This window comes from Condylostylus longicornis, unplaced genomic scaffold, assembly GCF_029603195.1.
Source record: "Condylostylus longicornis isolate FDR11 unplaced genomic scaffold, ASM2960319v2 ptg000074l, whole genome shotgun sequence".
Classification (NCBI taxonomy): Eukaryota; Metazoa; Arthropoda; class Insecta; order Diptera; family Dolichopodidae; genus Condylostylus; species Condylostylus longicornis.
This window is the reverse complement of record NW_026578042.1, coordinates 1,339,658-1,358,738: the sequence shown is the minus strand read 5'-3', so window position 1 is coordinate 1,358,738 and position 19,081 is coordinate 1,339,658. Positions and strand designations below refer to the sequence as shown.

At 21.9% G+C, this 19,081-nt stretch overlaps 1 protein-coding gene across 1 annotated transcript in view; it reads right to left on the bottom strand.

Moving 5' to 3' along the window:
• The window catches only part of LOC129612506 (probable serine/threonine-protein kinase DDB_G0282963), a 74,483-nt gene that overhangs the window by 18,610 nt on the left and 36,792 nt on the right, over positions 1-19,081 (bottom strand). The window lies entirely within an intron of this gene.

Genomic DNA, 19,081 nt, shown 5'->3' with positions numbered 1-19,081 from the left:
TATTAATAGCATAACTCAAATCGTGTATTTAAAAAAGAGAACAATTTTGTTGTCAGTTAATGTTAGCAGTGTCAACAACATTCTGTCAATTTTTAAAATTAATAAATGACAGTTAAATATAAATACTCTAACAAAATTTCTGACAATAAATTTTTGAATTTCAAATGAATCACATTTCCGTAAAAAAAATTAAAGAATTATAAAAATTATGGTTGCTTATAATTTACATATCGGAAAACTACCAACTAAGTAAATAATCGAAAACTTCAGCAATATAGTCATTATTTGTAAGCAATAAATTCGCTTCTTGGTATCTTGACCTATTTGTTACCTCAGTTTACAATACAAATTTGATTTGTTTTTTTTTTTTTGTTTTGATTTTTATAACCAAAACTTGTATTTCGATTGCATTTTGTTTTTCTTTTTCAAATGAACTTTAATACCACAATTGTGGCGGATATACGTAGTCGTACGACCGTAAAAAAATAAAATTTTTGTTTTTGTTTTCGCTCTTAACAATGTTTGGGTTTTTTTTCTTTTATTAAACTTTATTTAGAGTATAATTTTATGTATAGAGTTGTTATTGTTTTTAAATTTATTTTTTATTAAGAAAAAATAAAAATATTGATGAGGTGGATGATTCACCAGAATATTGTTAATAGAAAAAAAAAAGATAATAAAAACGGTCACCTTTACCGGCAGCGCACCAAAAGCAAAATTCAGCTTCACATTAATACAAACATAAAATGAAAAATTTATTCATTCTACCTGTCTTTTATACTAGATTGGATTTTAAATTTTTTAGTTGATTTATATTAGCACCTGAGCTGATCCAATTAAGTATGTATTTGTGAGCTGTGAAAATTTGATTTTGTTGTTGTTTTTGCTTTTATTAATAATTTTAAAGTACATTTTCACCATTATTCAAAAAAAAAATTTTTTTTTTTTCAAATTAGACTCAAATAATAGAAGAGAAGCAGCAAGTATTGTTCTTTTTTTTGATGTTTTTTTATCATGACAGATTTCAAGCTCAATTTTTTTTTGAGTGAAGCTTTTGAAAGTATTTATGATTGATTTGGCAGATGAATGAAATGTAATTAAGATTTTTGATTTCATATAAAGAGGCGATATTTGAGGCGTTCTAATTAAGGAATAGAATGGCAATTTTTTTTACCATAATTTTTTGTGGTTACTCGTACATATTGAATATGTATAGAAAAATGATTGGTAACATTAAAGGTAAAATAAATTAAAGAATATTTATACTTACTTAATCGAAATTTCTTTCTAGATTTCAATCAGATGGAGGCATAATTGAACCAAATTTTTCTATAGTCAAATTGAAGACTTAACTTCAGTTTTTTGAGTAGAACTTGCAAAATGGAGGCAAAACGAAGCGTGTTTTATAAATTTGATTATCATAAGAGATAAAACATGTGCCAGCTTTCTGCTTTGGTCGCGAATTAGAATCAACTAAGTATATTAATAATAAGCTTAAAGCTTGAATGCTCTGTTAAATATTGTATATTGTAGTGAAAATGGGTCAATTTAAATCTTTACAATTATATTGACCAGGAGACAATAGAACTCCAGTAGCGGATGCTAATTAATTTGTTTAATATTAGATAAACATACGTATAACAGCTCCGTAAAGTACTTTATATGAAAGTATTCACATGAGTACATTTATAATAACTTACTTGTATGTGAATTCACAATATTTTGAGTATTTGTACATACATATGTATATGTGTGCAATATTATGATTTTTTGTCAAAAAATTTTAAAACTTTTCTCATTAAGAAATATTCGTGTTTATTTAACAATATGAAAATCAATTTAATAGATGTACAAAACTTTATTTTTTATATTATATAACATAAGAATTTGTCCTTGCTCTAAATTCAAATTGAATTCATATCAAGTCTTTTATTAATTTTTTTTTTTGATACAATAAATTTCGAAAAAGAAAGGAAATCATACAAGAATATCAAACGTGACACTTGTTCAAAGATAAACAATTTATACAATATACGCATAGAATTAATATTGTGAATGATTGTAAACGAGTACTGTGAGCATATGTACATATATTACACAAATAAGTACATGAATATATTAAATACGTATATATATACATGTGTACGCTTAATTATATTTTGACAAATTGCTAAAGCTACTTAATTTGTAAACATAATGATTATTGTATTTTCAAAAACACATTAATAAAAAAATTCAAAATTACATAATTAAATTTCAATTCAAATCATTCAAGCTTGAAGTGTCAAAGGTACAACGTACAATTACATATACATACATTAGTATTAAATTCGTATATACTTTTAAAAATTTTATTTTCTGTCAAACAAATCACTTTCTGATTTTATTAAAATTAGCTATTCACTAAAAAAATACTTAATTAAACTGCATGAAGAGTGAAACAGTAAAAAAAAATAAAAATGAATTAATTGTAATTTAAGTACAAATTAATGTTGCCATTTAAGGTTACTTTAGGTTTCGAGATTACGTTGGATTAAAAAAAAATTTTGCTATAATAAATAATTTTAACATGACAACAAATTTCATTCATTTTGAAATTTATAATAAATTAAAAAAACAAGAGCAAAATCGCAGATTGAATGATTAACTAAGCATGAAATTTTATTTCATGAAAATTATGCACGTATATATGTATGTATGTGTATGTATGGGTGCACGTATAAATATATAATTAATATGCATTTATATTAAGTACAAAAATCAATAATTGAATGCATTTGAATATGCAGACAGAATTATTTTTTATATTTGCTTAAAGAACTTATTGACGAACAATTACAGAAACTTTTGATTTGACCTTTGTTTTTTCTTCAAGTTTCGTATTATGTCAAATTTATATAAGTGTCAAATTTTGAACAATCTTAAAGTACTACATACGTCAATGCGTTATACGAATCAACATACGAATTTACAAAGTATATCTCGAAAATATACTTAATGCTAATTCATTTCAATTTGTAAATTAAGTATTAAGTCGCTTTTCTGTTGTTATATTGCTTATGCTGCAAGGAATATCGTAATTTTATATTAAAATTTAAATCAAATGCAGCTTATGTGATTAAAGTGACTATATATATGCAAAGAATTACCTCCATTTAATTTTTCCCTAAATAACCTACACTATAGCACTATCTTAAGAGCTTGTTCTTTTAACACCTTACACTTTATAAAACTTAAAATATATGAAAATTAAAAAAGAACACAATAAAAAAATAAAATCAATCAAGATTTATAAAAAATCTACTTGATTTTTTCTTTTTTTTTAAATAAAATAAATATGAATAGTGTATAAATTTCATGTAAACTTACTAAATAAGTACATAGAAAAAACTTGATCAAAATTACGATATTTTGCCTTTGGGCTACACTACAATGGTTATTCAAGCATAAAACAGAAACATAGACAAAACATAAACATAAATAAACACAATAATAACAAACAACTTGGATTAATTTATAGAAATGTACGAGCAAGTATACAAGTTTGTGTACAATGTTCACGATATACTCATAAATATAGAGAAAAAATAACAAGTATAAGAAGTGGTCGTGTAAGTATAAAAGATTTACGACATCATGTCTAGAAAATACAAAAAACAAAATATTATTTATTTAAAAAAAAAAAAATACTACAACCGATAAACAACCGTCATAACAAACTGATAAACTGAAAAAAAAATGTTTAAACTTGTGAAAGTGATTTGTTATTGAGTAATTACGTGTCAAATATTACTAAATTCGATAATAATTAATACTTACTTACTTATTCAAGAAAAACAAAATAAATTTTCTTTTTTAAATAGCAAAAAATCGAATTTAAATTTTTTTATTAATTATTTAAACAGGTTTTAGGGCTTTCTAACACACACAAATATTTTTAATTTGCAATTGTTTGATGCAACTGTATGATTGCATTTGCAACCAGTTTATAACTTTTTATTAAAACTATAATTGAAACTTAAATAAAGCAATGTGAATAGCAAAACTAAAAACGGTTGTAGCAGTTAGGGTTCAGACAGACATGCAACTTTTAGTTTTGCCACTGTTTCATTGCTTATTTGTATTCCATGGATTTATATTCAAGATCGGAGACATGCAACTGTATGATCGCATACAATTACTTAATCAAACAGTTCGCAAATTTTTTTCAATGAACGTTGACAGATCCAACAAACTTACATCGAAATAAGCAAAATCCACAAATAATGTCAGACGATATGTTTGCCTGCTTGTTGAATCAATGTTTAATTAAAATTGAATTTTTTTTAACATTTTTGAAGAAAAAATTATTTTTATGTTAAAATTACAATAATTTTCTTAATTTACATGCAGTTTTAGGATATTGCACTGCAAAATATTGCATACTAAGGTTAATTTAATTATATTATCAGGCTAATTATGCAGGTAATAATTACTTAATTAATTACGATAAAAAATTATAATTAAATTATTTCAAAAATTCAATAACAGGAAAATATTCTTGTATACCTCCGGAATTAATTATTGTTTTTCACTTTGAACATATACACTTAAGCCGAATGCTGATATCAACTGTTAAGCATGCTTAACATTAATTACTTAAAAAAATATTATTTATATAAGTATTAATTAATAATTACATAATTATAAGTATAATATTTAGTTACAAATCACGATACATGAAAAAGTACTCAGTTATTGAATCATAATGATTGTAATTTGCACTTATCATGGACGTTTACAAGTTTTAAAATTAATTTACGGTATGTATAAGTAAATTATATAATTTGTATTGTAAAAATTTTGTTTAACTTAAGAAAAATTTCATGTTATATATGAAAAAAAATTTTTACCTATTATGTAATTAATTTTCTTTAATATACATAATATTAAAATTTTCAATAATAAGAATGAAATTTACGTGTCTTTAACACTAATTATAATTATTATAGTTGTATTTAATTACAACTCAATGTTGAGTGAGTGTATTGAATTAAATCACTTAATGCGTGTGTTCACAGCACCAAAGCAATTATAATGAATATAACGGAGATTAAATTATTATTGACTCAAACCTTTACGAGACGATTTCAATTACAGTTCTAATTCATAAATTAAGACAAGTATTTTTCTAAGTTCTAAATTTTAATAATCACAATACAGATTTCATACTTTACATTTAACCTGAGTCATTTATCATTATTATTACGTTCATAATCAAACATCATTCTGTTGATAACTTTGTTTAATTTTATTTTCTCGTAAAAAAAAAAACTAAAAAGATACAGATAGAAAGAAGACATTTTGTGTTTTTATCTTAGAAAATTTTCTGAATTCCCAGTTAAGTTCAAAAATATACTTATTAAGTAAATAAGTATTTAAAAAAAAAAAAATTATGAAAACAAAAAAAAGCGTCATCATAAAATTGAATTCCATATTTAGTAAAATTATTTTTCTACTTATTTTAAATGGCAAAAAAATTGCTTATATGTAGTAGATTTTTAAATATTCTACAATTGTACATAGACGTGCGTTCTTTTCGATTACTCTGATTCCTAGAGATTCTTGTTTTAGTGCAACATTTACTTTATATTTGGTTAAATTTTTTTTTTTTAAAAATCAACATTTTCTGACACCCTACCTTGAAATTATTGTTTAAATTTCAAAATAAATTTAATATGTATTAGAAAAGAAAACAATTTTAGAATTTTACAAATTGACAATTTCAATGAAATCGAATTTTTTGAACTAAATTTGTGGTTTTCAAATAAAAATGGCAAAAGGCAGAACCTAACCAATAAATTTTGATTAAGTGTACCCAATTCCAAATCATCAATATGAAAAAATTTCACTATCCATATTTGAGTTCCTTTCTGTACACTCATTTCACATTTATAACGCATAAGTTTCAAGAAACCAGGGGTGGAAAAATGTAAAATGCAACAAAGGTGTGTCATTTTATCTAAAACTAAAATTTCATTATCGAAATGTCAAAATAAAAACAATCAATCAATTCAATTTTCAAAATTATTCAAGTTCCATTTTCTCAATCATAATATTTTCAATTTAATATTTTAAACAGAACTAGATTTTTTTTTTTTGGTACTCTATGGGTTCAATAAATTATAAACATTTGGTTTTCCTCTTTAAAATCTACTCATTTTAATCAGGTTCACATATGATATGTAAATGTATGAATAAGAGTGTGTAAATTTATAAAGAGGCGAACAAAAATTATTTCAAGTTGATATTGGACTCAAAATATAATAAACACATTAAAATTTATGAAAATTTTATACGTAGCTCAGCTCTATATGTATGTTGGTGTGCGTAAAGAGTCAAAATTATGTAATACAATGACATAACATAAAATATGATCAGTGATAATGAATAATCGATCAGATTTTAATGTTACAATTTTAAAAAGATTAAAGATAAATAATCAAGTTTTTGGATCAACTTCTTAAAAATTTATAAATTTTTGAATAACTAGTTTAAAATTGGTTGATGGAAGAAATTGGAAGTGAAATGTGAATAATTTGAATAATTTTAGTAGATCCAGTTGAAATTTGTTTTTAATTTTCATGAAAATTTGTCAAATGCATTTGATGACAAATAACATCTTTGATTGTTCTTAATTGCATATAAGGAAATTGGATTAAAAAATCTGAAAACTCGGTAAGAAATCATATTTTTTTTTAAGTCGAAGTTCTTCTAAATGCATTTTTGTTTTTCAACTCCAGGTTATTCACATTGTCAATTACGTTGTCATTCCTCCGAAATTTAAAATGACATTGAGTAAATGATTCACAATTTCTTCTACTATTAACAAGTATCTAACAGTATGAGTTACAAAACACTTATATTTCCAGGAATAAATTTTTAATATTTAATATCATAAACAAATACGCACACACACACACTTCACATATTATAAGAAAATATGATTTATTAAAGTTTCAAGTTTATTAAATTCATCTTATTGTACAATATGTGTTATTTTTTTTCTTTCTGATTCTGTTAATGGAAAGGAATTCGAAAGGAATTTTAGCTTTTTCTTTTTTTTTTTTGAGCTGGTTCATTAATATACTTAAATTAATATATGTACATACATATAATATATGTATATATATGTATATATACTTAATATACTAATATACTTGTACAATATTTTCTCAAAGGAATTTCCATCAAAGGAATGTTGTTATAATTAATCGCATAATCAACTGTTTTCGTTTTTTGCTTTATTAAATTTATTAAGAAACTTAAAACAAAAAAAAAAAAATGTTGAATCAAAAACAGCAGGTGATTAATTTATAAATATAAAATTTAAAAAATATTGCAATAAATTTTTAAAATGCGGAAGATATAATTAAATTGAGAAATTATAAATTTGAATTTATATGTGCAATTTAAGTATGTATTGTAAGTAAAGTTCTAATTATTGGTGTAGCCTTCCTACTTATATTTGCATTGCATATTAATTTGATTTGACTCCTATAAGTACTTAGGTAGGTACCTACCAGCTATAAATTGAGTAAAAGCTACATAATTACAAATAATATTATTAAATACTATGAATATAGAAGCAATTACTGAAAATCTCTATTTTATTCAATTTTGATAGACTCTAGAATCTTGACCCTTGGATATTTACCTATTATTAAAATTACTGAAAAATTGTGTAGGTAGTCTATTAGTTATATTTACATTTTTACTTGAGATTAAATAATATTAGTATATCTACCGTATGTAAGTATATTATTTATCGAAATTTTATATATGTATATATATATATATACATCAGTTAGATACCATAATTGTTAAAACAACAATTCTTATCATAATTAATTCGAAAACTAATAAAATTAATCTTTGATAATATAAGTATAGTCATATAATAGAATTTTACGATCTACTTAATATCTAAACAAAATGAGCAATAAAAATTGGATATACATATTTTATTTATAAAAAAAATTTGTTTCTCCTTAATTTAACACCCTGTTAACTATTATATCTAAATATCAACTGTTATCAATTAAATTTTATCTTGATAATTTTATCAGGCATAATTATAGCAAGTAATTTTTAAAAAAAAAAATTATCTAAATGGAAAACGTAAACTTGGCTTGCTTCGTTTCATACAAAAATACGTATATTACTTAGGGTGAATTTATTTCATTGCGAAAAATAAAATAAGTACATAGGTAGCTGTGCCTATTTAAAAAAAAATTATATTAAGGCTAATAACAATATTTTCTTGTTTTTTAAATGCTCTCTCGCTCTCTCGACTCATAACATATTACGCTGTTAAGTGCCTGTCTAAGAAACTAAAGAAATGAGTAAGTATTGTAAAATCTCAATATAATTACGACGGAACCTTATAATTGTTGAAACATTACAATTCTAAACTTAAAAATTTAGAATCGCACATCAACTTAATCAATAGTAAAAAGAAGGAAGATTAAGTACCTACTTAGTTTTATTCATTTGAAATTGTAGTGCTCACTGTTCATCACTTACTAATGTATACTTAAAGTACCTACCTACGCAACTTTGAATAACAACAATTTTAAAATATAATATGCACCCTATTTATTATTATTTTAATATTAAATAAATAGGGTATGTATGTAGGTAGATAGGTAGGTAACTACATAATATCTATTGTAGGTAACTAATAAACAATATCACTGTGTTATGTCAATGGCCCTTTACTCTAGAATTGCCACAAGTACTTAAAGACTGGCAGATGTTAAGACTAGAATTCTTTTTTGATCGCATTCTCTTTATTTTTTATTAGTAAGCAATATTAATGAAATAACCTAGAAACAGAATATTCTGATAATTTTAAATTAATTATAAGAATAAATTTACCTTCAATCCTTGAAACTGATTGTAATTTTTAAAATGAATAAATTCTTTTAATATTATTGAAACACTATTTATATAGGAAACAAAATTAATTTTTTAATAGAAATATTTTGATTTAGCACAATATTTATATTATACACATATGTATGTATGTATGTAGCTATATAGAAAATATTTTCTTAGAAATATTTATTGTATTCACTGGCACAATGCTTGGGTTTTCACAAAAATTTCAATATTTTAAAGCATTTACAATTTATTATGTAAATATTAGATAATTTTAAAATGAATAAGAAATTTTTTTCAAAAACAAGCAAATAATTCAATCATTCACAATTTTTTCAATTATTAAAATTATCATTTATATTTGAAATCCGTATTTATTTAATGCTACCGACAAACAATACCAAAAAAAAAAAAAACCGCTGACTGGTTTATTTCAAATCTAAATGTAAATAAACACGCACCAATAAAGAAAATTTGCGCTAAACTATCACCTTCTCAAACAAGCTTTACAGACAAACTGAGACTAAATAAAAATTAAATAAAAATTCTGCTGTAAAATAAAAAAGAGAGGATAAGATTTTTTTAGAAAAAATTGCGAGAAAAAAGAAAATAAATATCAAAGAGGAGAGTAAAGAAAACATAAATAATAAAAATCATTTTAAAAATTTTAGTAAATTAGAGAGAGAAGGAAGGAATATAGAAATCAAAATAAAATTATAATAATATGACAAAAGTCAATTTTTGTTTTTCCTTTTTTGGATTTGACTTTGATTTTAAATTTAAAATGTTTTGTTTGGCTTAAATGTCTTGCTTAGCAAAGTTGTAAAACTCTCTGTTTTCTTTTTGATTTTGTTTTCTCTTTTTAATACGCATTTTGTTCTGTACTGTTTTAAAATCTGACAGTTTACAAATTATGTCAATTAATTTTTGTATTAACGACAGCACTTCATGACAGTTTTTCAAATATTCAGTAGAATTGAGGAAAATATGGCAGCACATAATTATAATTTTCAATATTGGTAGCACTGTTTTTTTTACCGATTTAAAATAGAATTAAAATTTTTTACCGATTTGAAATGAAACGAAATTTAATAGGTATATTCGTTTTTATTCGTTTTAAGAAAACGGTTATTTTAATTCACTGTTCTCGATTCCTTTTCATTTTCATTTACTGTTCTGTTATTTATCCAAAAAAAAAAAAAATGACTGCAGCAGTAACAAAATGTCTAATGTGTCGATATTGTGTCATTTTAGTTTTAAAGAGTTAAGTATGTACCACGGCTGACAGAAATGATTGTTATACTGTTCAGAAAACTTTAAATTTAATTTAATATAAAAACAGTTAGGTTTTAGCAAGCTTTAGTAAATTTTTTTAATAGAAAACTGGAAAAAAATATACGAAAAGTATCTTTTTTAAAAATAAAGCAGAATATATGTAATTCAGAAAAGCCATTTTGCTGTAAATCCATTCACGGTTTTAAAATACACATTCACAAAAAAGGAGGATCCAGACCTTGATATTTTTCTTATGTCAAGGTACGTACTGCAAAACGTTAATTCAAATTTTGAAAATTTCATATTTTATGTTTCAAATAAAAATTAAGCTCTGATTCTATGGTAAATAATTTTAAAGTTTAAAACCAGTTTATTCGTAAATTAATGTGGCATCAATATTATACTTCAATTCTTACAGTGATGTTGTTTTCCATTTTTCTCGTTTTACCATAGTACCAATTCACTGGTAAATAAGAAATCAGTTTGGGGTAAATTTCAGGAACCACGAAGACACTAAACAGTTGTTATGTAAGGGAAAACCACTAGGAGATGAGAAAGCTGAAAAATAGCAGTGTACTACCGGGTCCACATATTTTTGTCTGCATGTAAAACTTGTATTCTAATGTAACAGATCTAGGTATGTATGTATGTACGTATATCAAAGTTTTAAGACAAAGTTGATATTCTTACATTTTTTCTGTATCTAACTTTTTCACTTATTTTTTAGGAACACGTTTTTAGTTGAACGTACCATTTTTCAAATAAGATTATTAATTATTTTGCAAATTGGATATTAGTTTTGCTCAACATATCATTTAATAAACAAGAAATATTGACTTAGTTTGTCACCTCACAAATTGAAGTGACTAGAATGGTTACATCATACCAAAAAACCTTCTTTACACATCGAAATTAGATTTTGACCATTAAAAATTCTACATGGTTCGAAAAAACGTTCTTTACACTTGGAAGTAACATTTTAAAAACTTTAAATCGAATAAAAAATAATTAAAATTTTAATATTTTAGTACAGAAGCATAATTTCAGGCAAAATTTTTATGCACAAACAAGAATTTGTTGGAAGAATTAAGAAAAAATTAATGAAGTTAGTTGAAATTCAATTATAGAGACTGGATTAATTCAAGCAAATTTATTATAAGAAAATGTAGAATTTTATTAAATCAAAAGGATAAAGGAATAAAATACAGTCAACATTCAAAAGGTAAATAAAACACTTAATAAAATATGCTTTTTCTTTTTGATATTCTTTTTTTTTTGTTAAAAAATTAAATGCCATTTTATTAAAAAACAAAAATACTTCATCTTGATTATTATATTTTTGTATTTACATATTATTTCTTTACTATAATTAAAATATTATATAATATTAAAGAAAAAACAAAACAAATATGCACACAAACTATTATAAAACAAAAAAAGAGCTGAATTTAAGTTAATTGTTAACTAATTTTATTAACAATTTAAAAAAAAAAATGTTATTTGTATCGCATTTTTAGGTTTAGCAATCAAAAATTTCATTCGTCTCATGTGCTATTTACAATTAACTATTATTTCGGTTTCTAAAATGATTGTTTAAAATCATTGTTATACTTCTATTATTATAATAATGATTATTACCAAAATTGGCAATTTATAGTATTCAAAATAAAATATTTTATTAAATATTAGTTACTGATAGCATAAGTAGCCATATTAAAGACAAACTGTATGCAAAGCTTGCTCATAGTAAATAGGTACAGCTGATTTAATTTTATGATTAATGTTTTATAACATTCATGTAAAATATAATATAAAGTTGAAGATATGTTAATTAATAAAAAAAATATATAAATTTCCAATTTAAAGTTAATTTTGATAGCAGCATTCTTTGCAAAATTTTCTAATATTACAAAAGAAAATGCTTATTATTCATACATAATATTTTTGTAATTATTTAATTAATTTTATAGTTTTGTTCTTATATCAAATACAAATACGATTATAGATATTTAATTATCATATTATAGATTTTTCTTTTATATATAATTTCTGTTTTTATAACCAATTAAATTAAATATATAATTAATTTTTTCAAAGCGCAACAAGAAATTGCATCCAAAAACAAATATCTCATTTTATATTTTATTTTAATAAGTGTGTAGATTGTAAAATTAAAATTTAATTTTGATCTTAAAAAAATTTCATTTACTCACATTTAAATTTTATTAATTACTAAGCAAAAATAGTTTTAATTTTACAATATTCTGTATGTAATGCATAAAATAGTTTTTAATAATTTTCATAATATTCATTATTAAATTAACCAAACGGCTAATGGTTATGAATAAATATTTCATTTCAATATATAAGTTTAACGCTTTAATAAATTTATTCGGCATATTATTACAAAAATCTAATTGTTTCTTTTATCTAATTTCATTTTAAAGCTTTTAATTTTGCTAAAAATACAAAAACTATTTTTAAAATTATTAGGAAAATAATAGATTATTTTGTTTTATGTTTGCTTTTTTTTTGTGACTATAATTATTTTGGCAGCATTTTTGTGACTAAATCTATATAATATAATTTTTATTTGATATTGATTAAATGTACAATTCTTCCGGAATTCTCTGATAATATAGTAAGTATATTTTTAAAATTTAATTCAAAAATTTATGTTCAGAATGGTAATTTTTTAGTTGAACAGAGAGAACCTCAAGAACTGTAAAAGTTATTAAAAATAATTTTAGAAATTTTAAAATTTTTCAATCAAATCATTTACAAGAAAATATTTTTAATCTTAGATAATTAAATAGGATTTTATATTAAACAATAAAATTACGTTTTTTTATTTATAGGACCCGGATTCATAGAATTATAAATCCAAGTTGGTTAAACCAGAATTCTCTGCCATAGCTTTCCCAACCAAAAGTTGATTGAGAAGTATTGTGAATAAACAGAAAGTGAAAACTAAATTAATTATTTTATTAGAAATCTTTTTTCCTATTTTATTATTATTATCAATAATATTAATTAAATTTTTCTTTTAGGTTTAAAAGATTACAAAACAATTCATCAAGAGATGATTTTAAAAGGAAGATACATTTTCAAAAGTGTCCAGTTTATAAATGTTGTACATACTAATGATATTACTTGTTATCTCTAAATTAAACACATTTTTAACAATTTTTGTTGTAATTTATATTATGTAGTTATTTTTATAATAATTTTACTTTGGATGCAATTTCTCATTAATGCGTCTAAAAACAAATGTTGTTTTTTAAAATTAATTCTTTATTTTCTTTTTTATATAATTAAATTTAAATATACATAGGTACATAAAATATTTATTATAATTATATATGTTCATGAAACATTATTAATTCACGTAAAAAATATTTTTAAATTTAGAAAAAAAAAAATTGTTTTTAAATTTTATGAGATTAAATATTTATTAAATATTAATATTATATACACAAAAATAAAACTCAAATATATAAAGCATAATTAGATTATATAATTTTAATGTATATGCTCCTTAATAAAATAAATTAATATAAATTAGTATATAAATTATGTAAATTTATATTTTTTATTATATATGATGGGTTTTATGTGTGTTGTATAATAAATGATTTTTTTTTTGTTCTGTTAAAAATTCGATCTTCGTTACGATAAAACAAGGGATTTGTTTTTGTTTTCTATGAAACTAATTCTTTTCTTTATTAAATTAAATAAAATTTATAAAAATAAAGAAATTTAATAATTATACATATATATAAATTTTATTCTAAATTTTTATAATAAATTTTAACTCTATATACAAAACAAAATCAAATTTTATTATAATAATTTAAGTATGTAGATTATATTTTTTGAGAATCATTATAATATTATAAGCAAAAACACTAAATTTTACGAGAATCATACACTAAAAGGAACTTTTAAATCATAAAAAGAATAAAATCTATTTTAAATCAGGTATAATCTCCAAGATGAATCGCTTGAACTGATAAAATATTATTCAAAAACGTGCTAGTTTTGAGAAATAAAATTGAATTTTGTAATTTTCGTATTATGAATGCTAATATTTTTTGAATAATATGCCATTATTTCTAATGAATTAAGTCTTGAAGAATATAAATGTTATGTACTTTTAAAAATAGATTCAATATTCTATTATTATATAATATGCGTATATTTATTTCATATATATGTGTAATTATTTTTTATATTATCTGTTTATGAACAATTATGTGATTAAAAAATTAAAAGAACCCATTTTTGAAATTTGATTTTCTAAAATAATTTAAAATTGCTTCCTGAATATTATAAACTTTATTAAAATTTTAATATAATATAAACATAATTACTGATAATTTAATAATATAATTTAACGAGAAAAAAATAGAGTTGACCTTGTCAACTCTGTGATACCCGTACGAATTTGTTATCCTATGTGCGAATAACTAATGTGCCATAACTAACTATGGGGCAGACTATGACTTTAAGTTGCCGTATTACCATATTAATTTATGCAAAATTTCAGTACTATGTGTTATTCAAAATACTGGTTGTGCCAAACTACCATTGATCTTGTATGAAAGAGCCAAGAAATTTTAGCGAATTTTATCAAGCACATCGGCCCTACTAATATACTCACTTGTGTGAAATCTCAATATCACAGCTTTTATAGTTTCTGAGATATAGTCAAATAACTTTTGAAGTTGTATGGCAGGTACCAGAAGGAGCCAAGTAATTTCAACGACTTTTATGAAACACATTGGCCCTACTAATATATTCGTTTGTGTGAAATTTCAATACCATAGCTTTAATAGTTTCTGAAATATAGTCAAATAACTTTTGAAGTTGTATGGCAGGTACCAGAAGGAGCCAAGTAATTTCAACGACTTTTATGGGGCATAATGGCCCTACTAATATATTCGTTTGTGTGAAATTTCAATACCATAACTTTTATAGTTTCTGAGATATAGCCAAATAAATTTTGAAGTTGTATGGCAGCTACCCGAACCGGTACCCCGATCATGTCCAATTTAAATAGGGTTCTGGCACTTACTACAATAAATCATTTGTGAAAATTTGGTGAACTTAGCTCAATTAGTTTTTGAGTTATCGTTGGGACGGACGGACGGACGGACGGACGGACGGACGGACGAACGGACGGACGGACGGACAGACAAAGCTAAATCAACTCAGAATTTGACGCTGATCAAAAACATACACTTGAGTCTATATCTAACACCGTTATTTCTTAGCGTTACAAACGGTAAGGCAAATTTAGTATACCCTTCGAACATACGTTCGTACGGGTATAAAAATATAATAGTTTATATATATTATCAATATTGCTAATTTATATAAACTATTAATAAAATGCAAGGAATGCTAGTATTAATATGTAAGTAATTAAGAGCTTTAGAGTGAATTTTTGAGTTTAAAACTTTACATTTTAAATTTAGTTACTAAAACGTTTCTGTATTTACATTTCAAGAAAGTAGAAATTGCATTTGAACTTATTTTTTTGTTGAAATTTTGTGTACAAATAAAATTTTAATTAAAAATTTAAATTAAATTTAAAAAAAAATTCATATTGAGTTTGATTCAATTTTTAAATTAAAAATTATTAAGCAGAATATCTGTAGGAATTTTTTTAGTTATTTGGAAAATTCTTTTTTTTTTCTTATATAATTTTAATTTTAAAGGTTTTTTTATATAGTATATAACTTAAAAATTTTGTATAACAATTTGGATATATAATATGTAGGTATAGGCATATGGTTATTTTTTTTTATTAATTGTTAATTTATTAATTTACTATAAAATATGTAATGTATAAATATATGGAATGCAGAGGTATTACTAGTAGTTTATATTTTTTTATGATAATTTTAATGAATTTTATGAATATAAAATTTAATAATAATCTATCTAATATTTTGTATAAGAAAAAATAAATTTAAAATTTTAATAAGTAGGAATTGCAAACTAATTTCGCATTTTGTGTTAACTAAAATTTTAATAAATTACCAAAAAAAAAATAATTTAAGAACCACATTTTGGAGTCTATGATTATTTTCAATCGAACGACTTTGTTTTTAAATTTTTAACATTTTATTTATATATGTAAATTTTAATAATTTATTTAAAGCATTTTGTATACATAAAACTAAAAACATAAAATTGTGTTTTAATTTTTTTTCGTAGTTAAGAGTTTTTTTTTTTTGAATACATTATAGCTAGCATCAAAGGGTAATTTAAATTTAAAAAATTTACAAAAACAAAAATCACATTAGTTTTAAATTTTAAGGATATTATTAGTTTTTGTTTTTTCTTAATTTTTCATTCTTTATTAATAATTTTAATTTTAATATTTCGTTATTAATTATTTGGTTTTTTTTGTTTGAAAGTTTCTTATTTCGAAATAATATTAGGCTTCGAAAAAAAATTATTTTTGATTTTCATTTTATTACTATAATTTTTTTAACAGCCTCATAATTTTCAATGATTTCTTTTATTTAATAAAAAAAAAAAATAAAAAATTAGTTAAAAATGTAATAATGTTCACGGCAATTCATGGTCTAAAACTGATTTAAACTAATTTTGTTCAATAAATTTAAGACTTTTTTTGTATTTCTTTAAAAGAAAAATTATTTTCTATATTAAATTTGAATTTGATTTTGCAAATTTTGAATTTATAATTTAAGAAATTCGATAAATTTTTCATAATAACATTGTTTAGTCTAAAATTTACCAAATATTTTAAAATCAATTAAAAAATATTGCAATGACTTGAATAAAAATTATAGTAAAAATAAACATTTTTTTTTAATTTTAATATTTAAGATTCTCGTGAAATATTTACAAAGTTTTAGAATTTTTTGTATGTTTTTATATAGACATAAAGTATCAAGTATCCATACGATATAGGGCTTAATTTTAAAACAATGAAAATTTGCTATAAACTAATTGCCCAATCATATATAATCAAATAGTTTAAAATACAATTCTAATTTTTATTAGATGTGTAAGAAATTGTAGATTTTAAGAATATAAATTTTAGAATCATGAAACCGATTTTTTTCGATATTTTTATTTCACTTTCCAAAAAAAAACAAAAAAAAAAAAAAATTATTACCGATTAAAAATATAAATTGAAATACGATCTAAAATGTTCGTAAATTTAATTGTAATATTTAATTTAGTAATTATACGTGTATTTATTTACATATAATTATAGAAATTATGAATTTAATACCGAAATACCGAATATTCTACAAATTAAATTCTATCATAATATTTTTGATTTTTTCGTTTAAAAATTAAATTAAAATTAAATATTTTAATTGCGATTAGTACCATTATAGGCACTGTAAACCTAAATTTATTTTCTTTTTTTTTTTTTTTAATACATTAAATTTAATTGTTATTTTAATAAACTGTTCACCGTAATATAAACTAAAGTCACTGATTTTATTTAATTGTAATTTTAATATTTTTTTCATATTTTCGAAGTTCATTATTTCCTTTAATCTCAAATTTAAAGCGTTATATTTTATTAATGAATAATAAATAATATTTTTATAATGATTTTAAAATCATTCTTTAATTTGAAAATTTTTTAAAAATGTTTTTTAAAATTTTTCAATTTTTGTTTATTTTTTTTTGGTCATAAATTTCAATTGCAATTTTGGTACAAATTGCAAATAATTATTTTTATTTTTGCCTTTGCACTAAAAATACTCTATTTAAATTATTTTTAAATTTGAATCATTGAAAAAATTTTTGTTTTCTGGCACACAAGGAAAAAAAAGCTAAGAGAAATGAAAATGAAAATAATTTATTTTTAAACATAATTTTACGATTTCCTATATCTCATTCAATTGCAGTATGCCAACTTTAATAGGATATTATAGAATAATTTAGATTAAAATAATAAATGCTAAAATATTACTTGATTTTGAGCTATCCGTTTGGAATTATCAAAGATTGTCAGTAATTTTTTTTTTGATGTATGAAAAGAAAACTCCCTTTTATTCGAAATAAAATACTTTTTATTTTTGCTAATATATTTCGGGTGCTACATACGCACTTTATCAAAACTGACTTTTCTTCTGCAGTCATATTCTGTTAGTCACATTATTGAAAAGAATTTTGGTTTCCAGTTATATAGAATTTCCAATTTTAAAATGAATTTTATTCAGAAAATTACAAATCAAATGATGCGACTATCAAAATATGGGGATGTATACTAGGATCATTCGGAAATATTCTCAAAGTCAGCTTTAAAACTAGTTTAGTAAAAATTAATTTTTATGCTCATTTATTTATTTAATTATTTTTTTGATATAGAGTCTAAAATTTGCGTTTAATAATTAAAATTTTAATTTTATTGAATTTTATGCAAAGGCTTTAAATAATTATTTTACTATAAATTGAATAAATTAAAACAAAAATTGTTCCAATTTAAAATACAAATATTTTATCTTTTTCATAATTTTATTTAATTTATTTTGTTAAGATTTTATTTAATAAATTTTTATTTGCTAACAAAAATAATTATTCAAATTTTTTTTTTTTTCAATGAAGAACAGTCTTGATTCCATCAGTTGATTTTATTTTATTTAATTATTTTTATATATATATATATTTTTTAGTTTTAAATTTAAAATTTATTAAATTTTCTAACGAAACCTCAATATACAAATCCATTAATATATTATATAGAAATATAAAAAGGATTAAAAATGTTTTTTAGTTTCCAATTTGTTTCTTATTTTATTTTCTCATTTTTTTTTTATATTTAATTTTTCGATTATTATAAAATTAATTTTTGTTCTAATTTTCGTATAAAATTGAGAAAATA